This window comes from Ostrinia nubilalis, chromosome 9, assembly GCF_963855985.1.
Source record: "Ostrinia nubilalis chromosome 9, ilOstNubi1.1, whole genome shotgun sequence".
In the NCBI taxonomy this organism is placed as follows: domain Eukaryota; kingdom Metazoa; phylum Arthropoda; class Insecta; order Lepidoptera; family Crambidae; genus Ostrinia; species Ostrinia nubilalis.
In genome coordinates, this window is record NC_087096.1 from 2150417 (window position 1) to 2166048 (window position 15632).

Genomic DNA, 15632 nt, shown 5'->3' on the forward strand with positions numbered 1-15632 from the left:
AAATTTGTAATAATTAATAAACGATCAAAATAATTAATTTCGTCTTTAATTTCAAGAAATCCACATTGAAAAACGATTGGGAAAAGGTTTTTACATTGCATAAGATAAATAATTTTTACCTGTTAGGTGTTCAACGTGCTATTCACACAAAAAGGGGCTATAAACACAAATTTCGCAAATCAGTCCGAGTAGAGTCAATGCACTAATTTAAGGAATTTGTGAAGTTGTTGTTATTATTTAAACAAGATTAGTATATCGTTTGAATGAGGATAGACTAGAGAAGTTTTGATAAAATCCGAAGATCCCTATCTCTTTTAAAAAAAAATTTATACCTATATAAACTTAAATGTTCAGTCCATTTTTAACTTTTCGGAAAACTCCAAAGCTGAATTAAAAAAAAAGTAGATGATATTTGCCAGTAAATTTAGATTTGATGCAACCCTACATTAATGCACGTCAAAACAAAATATTTACTTTAGAGCTGCGCCTAGTAGTTTTTTTTTTAATCTAAATTAAATGATGCGATTTGGGTATTTTGGTGAAATTACTAAAAACATTAATTTAAAAGTAGCCGCCTGGCATGGAACGTGTTATGGGGGCTGAAAATATAGGAAATGACCCATTCTATCCGCCAAATCATTTTGGCACACGATGCGCCAAACACCCTGTATTTTTATGGATTATAATAATAATTTTGCGAAAGCATCAAACCCACTGCATCCGCGTACAAGCGTTTTCGAATGCTCAGTCGCGCGCTGCGCGGGCGCACCGTCCGGCCGCTATCAGTCAGTTCTGTAGGTCACTCCCGCACGCGCGGACGCGTCCCGGGAACCCGCGAACACTTCGTATACATCGACGACATTTTGTTTTTTCCGTGATTTTTTTGCAAAAACAATCGAGTGTCGATTACGAAGTGAAAAGCAGTGATTAAGTGCAGTGCTCGTGATTTGTTATTTACGTTGACAGTGCGTGAGGTAAATATTGGAAATTGGTGTTTTAATTGTCTGGGAAGGCAGGACTTTCGGCAGAGTTGGTAACGTAACGTGAAATTCTTGGATTTCTCATTTTGTAAAGCAATTTTCTATTTTCGTTCATATATTTTCATAATATGGTTTCCACAATTTTCTTCTTTATGTTTTCAATATTATTATCAGGAAGTTTCAGGCCTTAAGGCGGCAATCGTCTTGTGAAAAGCATTAATTTAATTACAGCTAAGTTCTTATACATGTTCGTACATTTTGAAAAAAAAAAACCTGTACTGATTCAGTTATGAAAATAAGTATTTGAAATCAAATATTTATATTTTTGACGTGGCTGAGTGCGAATTTTTAGCAATCAATATAACATTTCTAATTGTTATTGTGTGGTATCATCTGCAATATTAAAGAAAGCATCGTAAAAAACATATTGAATTTATTACTTTTTATTGCGTTACGAGTTTTTATAACTTGAATTGATAAAATTATTTCGATACGACGCATTATTTTTGTGTTATTACGAGCACATAGATTCCAATCACTTTTGTGGGGTAGGTCAACAATTTATCAATATAGGCTGTTGATCGGAATCAGATATTGATTTATGGACACAATATGTCTTATCAAGCGATATTATCGGGCGATGACATGCATTGATATTGATAATGGTGATTAGGAATTTCTAATTAGGTATCAATCTATAAATCATTTATTGTGCTTTACTTAGTTACATTATAGTGATTAATAAGATCAAAATAAGTACTTTTATCGTACTTTTACTTTTTGGCCCCAGTTACTGGAAGAAAAACTATTTAAAAATAAACCAACCTAAAAGTGGGCCAAGTCACTGGAAGACACTTTTGAAGATGATACATTGCATCAAAACAAAACATTATTTTGGTTTTAAGTCAAAAGCGCATTGCTTACTTAAAAGGTATTGCTCAATTTCAAATGAACCCTGTGTCTGTAGAAACTCAAGAAACGGTTCAAGACGGCAACATTTTTAAAATCTTAAGTGGTTTTCGGTGCTCGTACAAAATACACTTTAATAATATCAGTTACTTAATTACTTAACTTATTCTTTACTACCACTTTGTGGTATCTTTCATTTAACTGATAAAGTAATCGAAATTCAAGTGTCAGTTAATTGAATCCATACTGTATCTGCCCCACTTAATTTGAATATTTCGATAATTATAACTGTTTTTTCTTTTCGGGAATATTAATTTTGATATGTATATCACCGTTAAGTCATAAAAGTTATTTTATTGGATAACAATTAGTTAAGAGAGCGTTTACTATAACTGCTCGTTTTTGAATACCGCTAATGATTAAGCTATGACCCGAATATTTGCTATATTTCCATTTATAGGTCATTTTATTATGAATGTCAATGCTATAAGATAATATTCATAATATGCAGATAGATCGGTATCTATTGAAGCACTACTGCAGTATTGGCACACTTACCACCGCCTGTGGCTTTGAATGGCTATTTTAGTGGTAAACTTCCCATAGATAATCTGTAATTATGGTAATCAAAAGACGTTAATCATAATATGGGGACGCGATTATCTGTGGGAAAAATGATATTATAAATAGGTCATGATACGTACTACGTCCGGTTGGATCAATTAGCGTATACGAAGCTCAGAACTCTTGGTAGAATTTCAATATTAAATCAATACAGGACAGAATCTATGATTGGGCTTGAATCGAATTTTGAGAATAATTGTTTTGTAATACGGAATGTTTCACAAAAAAAGTTTCAAGTTTGTGGGTTATACTTACAAACACCCGTATTCACAAACATTACTATGAGGTCTTACAGTGCGCGTGGACGCACAGGGTGACACACGAACCAAACACAGAGCTCTATTCAACGCTGTGCGTTCGATTTGCTGCTTCACTTAAGCAAGCGTCATTTGTGAATACGGATGATAATGTCAACTTATAACGACATTCGAGAAACATTCTTATAACGACGCACGCATTTTACAGAGTTTTTTCTGTAGTAGTAATGTTATGGCTTTATGGTCATGATGACGGATGACGTGATGATGATAATAATGATGATGAACAGTTGTCATCTGGCTTAGACACAAGACTATTAATTAGTCATAGTCACAAATTATCAGAACATAATCAAAAATTAAGCAAAGTTACAACATCTTTTGGTCGATGTTTTTCCTACAAAGCCATCTCTAATCTATCGATAGACATACTATAATGGCTAACCTCACTAAAACCAAACTACGCCGTAACTACCAGTGGTCTAGTTCAAAACATAATCTGCATAAATCACGGCCAGCAGACATCTTTACCGGCGAATTTGAATTTCAAATCGCAGTTCGATTCCCGGCTGTTGACTTTTCGACAGCTGACCTGCGCTGGACTAGTCTGGAATTCTGGATCTAGCCTGAATTAGTTGCTAGATTCTATTCAGGGGTGAAGAGGTGGAAACTTAGGCATAGAAAGGGTTTATTATCGGCCGTTTGGTGTAGTGGTTCTAAAACGACTACTATGCTGAGAGGTCCCGGGTTCGATTCCCGGCCGGGCAGAAGTTGAAATGATGAATTTTAATTTCTGTGACGGGTCTGGGTGTTACTATGTACCTATAATATGTATGTATTTAAAAAAGTATATATGTAGTATATCCGTTAAGCTAGCACCTAAAACTCAAGCATATTAATTGCTTACTTTCGGGCTAGATAGCGTTGTATCAAAAAAACAAAAAAAATGTAGGAAAGAATCGACTGCCACAAATTTACTTGATCCACCCCTCTTCTGATTTCTGTAGTAACAAAATATTGTATCCAATGATCAAAAAATGTCAGACGTTTTGGCGAATTGGCGAATCATCCTCATCCTTCGAATACGCACTAAAAATAAATGTAGGTACGAGTAATTACCTATCATGCCTATTACGCATATTTTTGTGAAGTAAGTAAATAAAGTACATTCAATTTGTAATGATACTAATTTATTTCAATTCACTGGTCATCACTGACGCGAATTCTCCTGCAAACCTTGATCATGCTCGGCTAACCATAAACCATAGTTTCAGCACAAAAACTGATTGAAAGCATACGGTTGATTAGATTCGTAATAAATACCACTATAAAATACATTCCGTCTTGTGTTGATCGGGGTTTAGAAACCGAGTTTGATAGATATCTATTGTTATTGAAGTTGTTGTATTAATTTTATTTTAATTCATCCATAATCATTTTTTTATGTGTTGCTAGTAAGCACAGTGCATAGAGATATAGAGAGATGCCAACTAATGCGCTGAGTTCGAAACTCAGTGTCGCATTAGAAATTCACACACATAAAGAAATCAAAATAATATGTGTTCATTATCCACTGCGGTATCAGTACTTAACGTTCGAATAATCTTTAGTACTACGCAAGCAATGTAAGCTGTTTACATTATGACGTCGCTGCTGTCACTGTCATATTGCCATCTGTAGTAATACATACTGAAGTTTAGCAGCCACACCATAACTATCTAGCTGATGGCCATCTCAAAGGTGACTGACTGACTGACTGACAATATATTGATCTATCAACGCACAGCCCAAACCACTGGACGGATCGCGCTGAAATTTGGCATACAGGTAGACGTTATGACGTAGGCATTCGCTAAGAAAGGATTTTACGAAAGTCCACCCCTAAGGGGGTAAAACGGGATCCACGCGTACGAAGTCGCGGGCGGCCGCTAGTAAAGGCATAAAAGTTCTCGAGTGACGACCACGGGCCGGAAAACGTAGTGGCTAGGCCTACCACCTAGACCAACGATCTGGTGAAGGTCACGGAAAGTACCTAGATGCAGGCTACGCAGGACTGGTCGTTGAGGAAATCCTTGGGAGGCTTTTGTCCAGCTGTGGGCGTCATTTTTTTTTATCCACAACGAGGAAGCTCTTGGCCTGTATCTCACCTGATGGTAAGTGATGATCAGGCCGAAGGTGGAATCGAGCTTCACTCGGAATCCTCTCGAGGAACTGGCTATCTTACCTCCTAACTGCCGGTACACAACAATGCTATTAACATTGTTGTTATGGCGACAGACTTAGGTAAGATGGTGGTAGCTAGCCAGGCGGACTTCGAACAAGCCCTACCACCAACCAAAAAAAAATGCCTCCACTGGGAATCGAACCCGGGACCTCTGCGTCTGAAGCAGGTGGTCTTACCACTAGACCACAGAGGCGGTTATTCTGAAAAAATGAACCTTGCTTAACTATCAATCTATCACTCTGACCACCTCTAACTGTACCCATGATCATCTTGGTAATTTAGTCGCCACAGCAGGAGAACTACCCTCTATAATTTTCCAGAGGCATATACATGACATAATCACGTTAAGCACTTTTTAAAGAACCTTTAAACTAATCCAATTTCCTTCTTGAAACTTTCTGGGCTATAATTTAATTATAAATAATACAAGAGAGAGTCTTGAGTCTATGTTTAAATACCGCAATGAAAGTAACATTAAAGTTTACTGCGTGGTTATAACAAACTGTCGAATGGTTATCTATGTCCTTTACTACTAATTACATCCTGGAGTGTTTTACGTCCATATTCTTTTTGTTTTCTCTCAGAAATTGGTAAACTGCCTTTGGAATAATAGTCCTAATTGACTAATTAGCAATATCGACAACGTTCATTAATAGTTATCAATTATTAAAAGGTAAAAGTAAGTTAAGATCTCTATATCTTATTTTATCTATAGATGTTCAGTAGTTTTCTATGACTAATTTAGTAAAAAATATGTTATCTAAAGTAAAAATAGATTAACTGAAGTAAGATCTCAGAAATCGCATGATAAAATAATTAAATACATACTTTCAATAACAAATAATTATTCATATTTTTTTTTCTAACAATAATGCCACTAGGTACTCCTCCATGCTTTACGCCAAATCCATGCGTTTCATCATTTTAAAAAAGAAGTATGTTGAAGAATTAAATAAAATTAAAGGTTACATAATTAGTTTCGGTGAAATAATTAAATGAGTGACTATTGAATGCATAATATTAATTTAAAATGTTATCTAAACTCAACTAAAATTACCATCATTATCAAACATTGTCTCATAGTGCGTTCTTGACATAATTAACTGGTACGATCATTTTGACCCTCAAGTAATCTTTAAAAAAATAAATTAACAAAATTAGAATTACCTATTACTTACTTTAAGAATAAAAATATTATTCGTTCCTAGTGAGTGACTTCCGTATTTTGTAAAAATAAACGGGAATTTATGTGTCAATGTATTCAGGAAATAAAAAAAAAATATAACAATAATCCCATGTTCAATATGACATTTGCAAAAGATATGACATCTCCATGCACCGAAAGTGTATCCTCGACATTTAAAAGTTAGAATTTGACATTTGTGTAGTCACAAGCGCACGCGCATTCAATACAAAATGGAGGTCAACAGTTAAAGTTCGTGATTGAAAATCTTTAAATTGGAACCCAATAAACACGACAGGTTTTATTAAAAACAAGTCGCTGTGATGAATCGAAGTGATGTATCATTTGATAGATATGTGATGGATCATTTAATAACAATTTTGTTCGATAAAATCAGCACATCTGACTATTCATTTTTATCTACAGGCATTGGTATTTTTGCAGATTTTAAATCAATAACGTGTGAAATCTAAATTCAAGACCTATCTTGCTTAGTTTCTTAATCGCTTTTTCGTGTTTACAAACCAAAATGAATTTCATAAATAAACATGGCAGCCTCACGTTCTGTTCACTATTTGGCTCAGAATTCATATCGAATTCTGAAATCATAACGGCACTTCTTTAGTGATCATTTTTACTTTTCTATTAGTATTAATTGTTTCGATTATTTCTCAATTTTCGAAATACTTTCCTGTGCGTTACGCTTCCTCGAGGAGACAGTGAGTGATGAAGCTCGCGCTTGAGTGGCTCTGCGCCCGCGCCTTCCGTACGCTTTGACAGTTTATGAGCGTGGTCCAAGCATAGGCGGCAGCGGATTTCGATTCGATAGCGGATACTTGTACAATAAAAAAATCGTATGGTGATATTATTTGGGGAAGCATGCAGGCCTAGGATGCCAAACCCGTTCCAGTAAATAAATAAATAAACATCCTAGGACATTTTGCACTGCTCTTCTAGTCCCAAACTAAGCAAAGCTTGTACTATGGGTACTAGACAACGGATATAAACATACTTAGATACTTTTTTTTTTGTTAATACATACTTATTATATTTACATAGAGTGCGGGAATCGAACCTGCTACCTCCGGAATAGTATTCCGTTTCGAACCACTACACCAAACGACCGACTTCCAGTGTAGAGAGTGTAAGCCAAATCTTTCTTTCATCGTCATCATTTCAACCACAAGACTCACAGCAGCTGAGCATATGCTTCTCCCTAATGATTTCCAAATTGGCAAGTTGGTAGCGTCCTGAAACCTTTATAAAGTCATCTGCATGCACATTATAGGCGGACATCTTACGCCACGCTTGCCATAGCTTCCTAAATCTCTTCTTTTGATTCTGATAAAATTAAGAGCAGATTGTAGTACCGCAGTAGAGAGTAAATGAACGTTCTTGGATCTATTATGGATTATGGCTTAAAACTTGAGCCTTTTCCGCTGTAGTTCGTGTTCTATCCCGCATCTAACGTTAGAAAGTCAATACATATTCACCATAATCGATTCGCAACGTATCCGCAGTAAATAATAACAGTTAAAAGCGTTACCGAGCTGCGCTTGTTAAGATATTAGCGATGCAGTGTGACCTAATTCTTACTAAGAATGTTGGATTTTGTAAAGTAACTGTGCGTGATGTTTAAGAGTCCCCGCAGACTGCAGATTTTTTGTGGTAAACGAACAAAAGTCGCTGACATAACCCGACGGATTAGCAAGCTGAAGTGGCAATGGGCAGGGCACATAGTACGCAGAACTGACAGCCGATGGGGCAGCAAGGTTCTGTAGTGCAGGCCGGAGCGTGTGACGTCCACCCACAAGATGGCCGACGACATCATAAAGGTAGCAGGAAGTCGCTGGACGCAGGCCGCTCAACCGCTCAACATGGAAATCGTTGCGGGAGGCGTATGTTCAGCAGTGGACGTCTTATGGCTGTATAGTTTTTATTTACCACGAAATTTTTGCGTAAACTGTTACGCTTGATGTACCTACTGTCGAATGTACAATACCTACTTAGTAATAGTGAGCTACTTGCGACGAAAAACAGTACAAGGAACATAGGAAGTAGGGCATTGTGTTCACAAATCTGTGAGTGAAATGAAGGAGGAAACCGCACTTCATTAGATAAGCGAATCATTGTGATTACCTTCCGGCTGATCACCCTACAATAAACATGATTGTGATTTATTTCACAAACGTTTAGATAATTGGTACCTCAGATTAATGTATATGCTAAGTTTGAAGCCACGATAGCCGAACGGTGAAATCTGACCAACTCGTGATCCAAGGAACGCTGGTTCGAATCGCGCAGCCGCTCGTGGTGAGCTCTCTTGTGACACAAGCATATTTAGCTCAGTACGAGGGGCTAACGGGACTATTAGTAAATTACTAAAAAAGTTAAAAGTCTAGGCGACGCGCTCAACGGTGTCGGTTTCTGACTGGTTGACTTGAGATCCGAGAAACACTGGTTCGAACCCCGCTGCGTGATGAGAGACGCCTGAGTACTACTGTGGTGAGCCCACACACACCAGATCGTCCGCGACTCTCACCAGATCTTCGGTCTATCTACTCGCACCACAGAGGGTGGACTACTGTGGTGAACCCACAAACTCCAGATTATCCGCGAGCTCTACCAGATCGTCGGTCCACTTGTCCGCACCAAGGCTAATAAATGTTTACGTGGCTAGCACTCTAAACTTAGTATGGTCATAGTTACCTGTATTCGTGTTGTAATTGTGAACAATAGGTTGACAATTGTAAACTGATCTTACCTAATCGGAAGTTGTAAAATAACTTGCCAATTTCCCACACAAAAAACCTAACGATTGTCTTCGATGGATAGCTTGCTATTTGCCAACAATGTCGGTTCTTTACTTTGTCTTTTGATTGGTAGACGACAGCACATTAAACGAAATAACAAAGCACCTAATGCACTTATAATTTGTACGATTTTTGTAATAAAATAATCCTAAATTCAATATCATTAACACATTTTATTTGCCACAGTGTTGACCTTGATGTATAGAGTTAATACTATGCTAACTAATTTTATTTTAATCCTGCAACGTGGAGCTACCTACTTGTAAAGACTACAATATCATACGAAAATCAAGCTTTCAAGAGGAGAGCGTATCTTCACCTTAAAGGCCGGCAACGCACCTGTAACGCCCCTGGGTCTGCGGGTGTCTATGGGCGACGGTAATCAATTACCATCAGGTGATCCGTCTGCTCGTTTGCCTCCTGTCACATAATAAAAAAAAAATACAAAGTGCATAAAAATAACATAAAAAGATAAACATTACATTGACAATATCGTAAAATATAGGTAGGTTTTCGACATAAAAGCGGGGTTTGAACTTCGTTGCTAAAGTTTTAACCAATCTGTGCCTTACACAGCTAATTACAATATACCTACTCTAAGTACAGCTTTCGTATCTAAGCCTGCACTTAGAGATAAGTGCTAAAGTATAGCTCAGAATGCAGGGCAGGTCACGGAATGCGGAGATAGCCGTGGCTGCGACTAAACGCATTGTGCGCGACAAATTAGAGGACGCAATGCACTATGACCTATATGATGACAGTAATACAAATGTAAAACCATATACCTACATTAATCTAAATTGTATAGTGGTATTATCGTGTATAAATGCCTAAGTATGAAGACTAAGATTCAGGTCATTGAAAGATACGAGGAGCATACCAGCCATAAAATGATGATTTTTTATTCTTTTTAGAAAACTGTATTATTAATTTGTAAATAAAAAAGTCCCGTTGTAGTTAGTGCTAAATAGGTATTCTTGTGTTACGAGTGGTTTTAAAATCTAGCGGAGGCGAAGTTCGAACCCGCGCGTTTTTTCGGATCTTGATTCGTTCATTACAATAACTATAGCCTTGAGGTGTTGTCGCTTCAAAAAAATTAACTTGTACCTACTTGAATTTTCAGCGTTCATTTAGAATATGAGCCATGATATTTTGAACTCATTTCTTTTTTGGATTAAAGTGATACTGTCCATTTTGTTACGTAACAAAAACCGGTTTCTCCAAACAAATGCTAATCTTCCACAATCGAGTCCCACCACGTTTCCATTCCCACATGTGGCCAGTGAATTCATACAAAGACACAATTAATCTCGAAAACAACTCAATGAAGAATGTTCACTAATTTTGTTTTTTAGCTTTCTGTATTCTCTGTTAAAAATAAAAAATACACGTGAAAGAATTATTTCGATACGTCAATTAGTTTCCAAGATATTGAATTTTAAAAGTGCGGGCGGCGACCGGCCCGCCATTTTATGCGCGTGACGTCATATTACAACGACTGGCTTATATTTGTATGGGTGGAATCTTGCAAGCTGAATTAAGACCCACTTCCAGGCAACCGATTAAGCTGAAATTTCGCAAACACATGTGATTTGGATGACCATGCAATATTATGATGACATGGAGCTGATCTGATGATGGAGCTGGAAGGTGGCCATAGGAACTCTATAATAAAACGACTTAAATGCATCGAGTTTGGGCTCGTTCGTTTTGTATTGATGAGTATTTTAATTCTATATAGTAATCGGGGTCTAATGTTGGAGCTGGAAGGTAATTCGCAATAAAACGACACAATCGCATCAACTTTGGGTTTGGTTCAATTTTAATTTCTGTGATGGGTCTGGGTCTTAATATGTATAATAAGTTTGTATTTACAAAAAAAAAATATTTAAGTATGTTTATATCCGTTTTCTTGTGAGCGGACGCTGTGAATGTACGTCACACGGGGTCACGTGACCGTCGGTGGGACTCAATATTTAAGCGAACTTTGAATGCCTATAAAATCATAACTACTGGGTATTTTTGAATGAAATAAAAACTAATGTATTTGTAAATGTAAAAGCTTAACTGTAACATAGGTTTCAAGTGATTTTGCATACCTAGTAACATTCTCAATTGTCAATGTTAACCTTTTGTTTGGTTGGGTCTTTATTACCCCGCTATCTTTAAAAGCTTTTTATATCTAAGATTTTTATTTAACTTATTGTCAGCGGTGGTCTAGAAGCGTGGCGAATCACTTCAATCAAAATAATGTTACATTAATGTTAATACAACAAAGTATATGTATAAACATGATTTTCAAATAAATAAAAAATTGCAATCAACCCGACAGTATTGTATAATAATAGCTAATGTAGATTGAGGTAAATGTAAAATAAATCAAAATGGAAAAAAACTCTTTATTTATTGAATATTTTTATCGCGCAAAGTAGCTATTTAAAAGGATTGTTGAATTTATTAGGTATGTTTAAGAACTTAAACTTTTTTAGTAAAATTCTGGGGTATATTAGACCCCAACCTAATAAACTTGTAATTGGTGCAACTCTACTGACCTCAACATAAACAAATTGCTAAGAGAAATAAGAACAGGCCGCAATAAACCAGCGTTTTGTACAATGAAGCTGTTAAAAGTAATTGCAAGTGTATCTTGGGATTAATGTGAGACTGTAATTAACACTTTTAGGAGTCACATTATTAGTGACAGTGATGTAGCTCCATTATTATTGAGCAAATAGGTATAGGAGGAAACACAAAAAATATATTTAGTTCTTAAGTTCAGAGTTTTTTTTTTTAGTTTTGTTTTGTTTAATTTCAATAATATTAAATTAAAAGGTAGTTTTTACCCCTAAAATTGTTACCTAATTGTTTTTATTATCTACATTTTATATTCTAAATTTCATAAGCTGAAAGTGTGCCTGAAACTATCTCTGAATTCGAGTGACTTCCTTTGAAACACAGGTGATTGTTTGGTCAATAGATGGCTAACATGAGTAGACGTATAAAGACACATCTTGTATCGCATTAAGGGTTAATAAACATACCTATTAACACTTATTTGTATATTTTTACGTGGTTTAAAACCAAAGAAAAATTGCTCTCTCTCTCTATCTTATATATCTCTTTCTCACACACTCTAGTTATTTAATATTTATTTGTATATGCTAATGGCATTAAGTTCACCTCTTGCACAATAAATCGTATTGTGTGTGTTTTAGTATAAATAATTAAATAACCTTTTGAGTATGTTCACTAATAATTTAATGCCAAATTGGTAAATATTGTTCTTGTTTCATAATGAACAAGGCACTGTTTCATAAACAGTTCAATGTTCGACAAATATTAATTGGCAATAAACTGTTTGTTAAAGCGTTTCTAAAACAAACAATCATTAATCAGTACATTCATATTATATTAAATTTAAATCTAATAGAAAATTATTTATCTAAACAAAAAATATATTTATCAAAAACAAACAATAATAATTTATTAATTTACAGAAGTGGAACTATACATTAAAATTATGCTAAATTCGTTATGCTAAATTATATCTTATATTTATTTAGTAGAATATTAAAATAATCATGTTACAGTGTTTGTAACAAAACTCCATCGAAGGGAGTTGACCGATTCTTATGAAAGTGGGTATATTCAGTAGGTCTGAGAATAGTTAATAAAAGTACTTTTCAGACCCCTAGGACCAAAAGATCATTTGCTGGGTCAGCCAGTTAGTAATAAATACGCAATGTCAACAAAAGGGATTCCAATTCAAGAGGGCAAGTTAAACTCAAAGTTTTTTTTTCTGTACTTAGGCCTTTTCCAGGACGCTTAATACATGTCCCAAATAGCTTGCCCTACCACCACTTCGGGAAAACATGGGCTGGTGCTGAGAAGAAGTGGCAGAAGAAACTCAGTCACCTTTGTCAGCCTCTTTTTTAATAAAATACAACAAGCTGTTTTCGAGAGTCATCACGAATCGTCTCGCACGTAGGTTCGATGACTTCCAGCCTCCCGAACAAGCCGGTTCCGGAAATACTACTTAAATTGAAACAAAATATGTAATAAGTGCGAGCTAGGCAGGTAAAGTCCACGCACTATTGTCATATAATCATTTATGTTGTAGTATCCTTTTTTCAAGGACTTCCTTTTCTTTCAAAGCCACTGATGGTAAAGACTTTCTCTAACAAACATGCGGACAAAGTAGCGTGTAATGACTAGTTTTTAAACTAAGGCGTATCGAGCCGCGAGCTAGATCTTAACATGCCAAGATGCAGTACTTTATGCTAAAGGAAAGCAATAAAACAAAGATCTGTTATTATCGAGGCGCTGGCCAAGTGGGTTGTTTTGCATGTCGACTGCAGAGGTGCGCTTATTTTAAATAGGGTTGTTACAAGTTAATCATATTATTCAGTAACTAGTTAGTTACTTTTCCAGTAGGATTATGAATAAAATAAATGATTATGATTAGGATGCGTGCCGATAAAATTATCGCGGAGCGCTTCCTGGGCCCACAGTAACGAGAGGCGGGATTTGTCCTGTTACCACTGCAATCCTGTATAGTTAGGATCTACAGTCTGGCCTCCTATGAAACATAACTGACCTAGGGTGATAGCTAATAATCCACAAAGAATTTAATCAGAAGATTAAAAGATTTTCGTCTATTCATATCAACGTAGCTCCGAAACAAAGAGACAGATGACTGAATATAGTTATAAAACTTTTCTGTATGACGTTATCGATGCCATACCTAATACCTAAGTCATTAAGGATAGTGGATGGTAATGATCATATAAACATAACACAATCCTTTATTATGTTTAATTAATCGTACGGTAGTTGTGATTAATTGTTTAGGTACCTATCTCAATTCTTTTTAAAAGCCTAATTGTAAAATAATAATGCCTTTAGCAAATTAATGAACTTCCCACATAATCTGCATTAAAAATACTCATTATACGAGTAAAATTGATTTCAATGTTATCAGTATAGAATAGAAAATAATCAGGTACCTATAGTTATTGTTTGAATATAATGCGTAGTTTTATACTAAGTTATGCGATTCCCAAGTATCAATGGCTACTTTTTATATCGGAACTACAAGCTTCCCATGGAGGTATGTTATATTCTTTTTCATTTTAAAATATTTTATTTACCAGCTAGAAAATTAATGCTAATGTTGAACAAAAGAACTGCTACAAAATGAACTGTAAATACTTAAGAATTACCAACAAGAGAGGGAATTTAAGCATTCCAGAAATTATGGCATTATTAATAAATATCTGCATTTTTTTGGTTGTTTTACTTAGTAGGTTAGTTTTAGGACTGTGACTATGAGTATTCATGGAATATCTGGGTTAACAGTCTCACTGAAGGGGTGCAGATGCGATCTGAAATAGAGCGTCCAGCACTTGTCCAGAAGTAGCCTGTATTAAGAGTAGGCGTAGGCTAAGAGTAGGCGCACACCGTTGATTTTTAGTTGACCGATAGTTGTGCCCGATTTTAAATTGTATGAAGAATCGGCCAAATCGAAGCGGCTTAGTGTGCGCACTCCCATACATGCCCATACTGATCAACTGCCCGACTAAACTATCGGCCGACGAAAAATCAACGGTGTGCGCCTACTCTAAGAGAGAGAGAAAATGTGTGTAGAGCCACAATTTTTTTTCTATGGAACAAGACACCTACAAAACAACAAGAATACTTACAAAAACATCATCATCATCTCAGCCATAGGACGTCCACTGCTGAACATAGGCCTCCCCCAATGCTTTCCATGTTGCCCGGTTGGTAGCGGCCTGCATCCAGCGCCTTCTACCTTTATGACGTCGTTGGTCCACCTTGTGGGTGGACGTCCCATGCTGCGTTTTCCAGTCTCCACTCCAGAACCTTGCTGCCCCATCGGCCGTCAGTTCTGCGTACCTACTATGTGCCCTGCCCATAAACATAAAACACAAAAACATAGAGAGCACATATCGCCAACCCTACCAAAGCCATGCAGCAAATGTTGCATGCATAATGCACACCATTACACACGAGAGTGCGTCAGGAACTTAATTTTGCACAAATCATATATTGTGCAGTACAATTGCCGGGGTAATGTTCCCATAGAACGCTGTGTGTTTTGTTCAAAGGGAAATCTGGGTATTCGTGGAGCCATTAAGCTTTTCAATAATTCAGTATTCATCTGTCAGCCATTTTCCACAAGAAATAAGTTTGTACTGACTCGTAGCTTCGAAGACCTCAGATTTTCTTCTGAATAATTTCGTTGTGAGTCCAATGAAACTTTAGTTTTTCTCTGGGATGAAACTCGGCCATTACTGGTTGGGTTTCCATTAGTGGTGATGCTGCAGTAGGTAGACTAGATACTAGCTACTAAGAAGTTGAAGCAGGTACGAATGAAGGAACTAAATGTATCCCACATGAACTAGGGATTGTAAGAAGTGCAGAAATATATATTTTGTCTGAAATTTGGCAATATTGCATTGTTTTTTAACATTTTTCCTAGAGATCTCATTCATACAAATACCCTAGTCAGTTTTTCATGACTGACATTTAGAAAGGTACAAAGTGTATTGAAGATTAATTTTTATTTTAACTATAACAATAAACACTATTCTAATAACCGTAACTGTCGTTTCAAAATCA

General features: G+C 36.1%; 1 protein-coding gene across 3 annotated transcripts in view; it reads left to right on the forward strand.

Annotated features, from left to right (window-relative positions):
- Window positions 1–784: 784 nt before the first annotated feature.
- LOC135074369 (uncharacterized) overlaps window positions 785–15632 on the forward strand; it is a 186818-nt gene continuing 171970 nt past the window's right edge. For 2 of the 3 annotated variants that reach the window (XM_063968633.1, XM_063968635.1), the window contains exon 1: window positions 785–974. The gene's annotated coding sequence lies outside the window, so the exon portion shown is untranslated. Of the gene's footprint in view, window positions 975–1018; window positions 1034–15632 lie in introns of those variants that run through there. The other variant, XM_063968634.1, reaches the window with a different exon arrangement.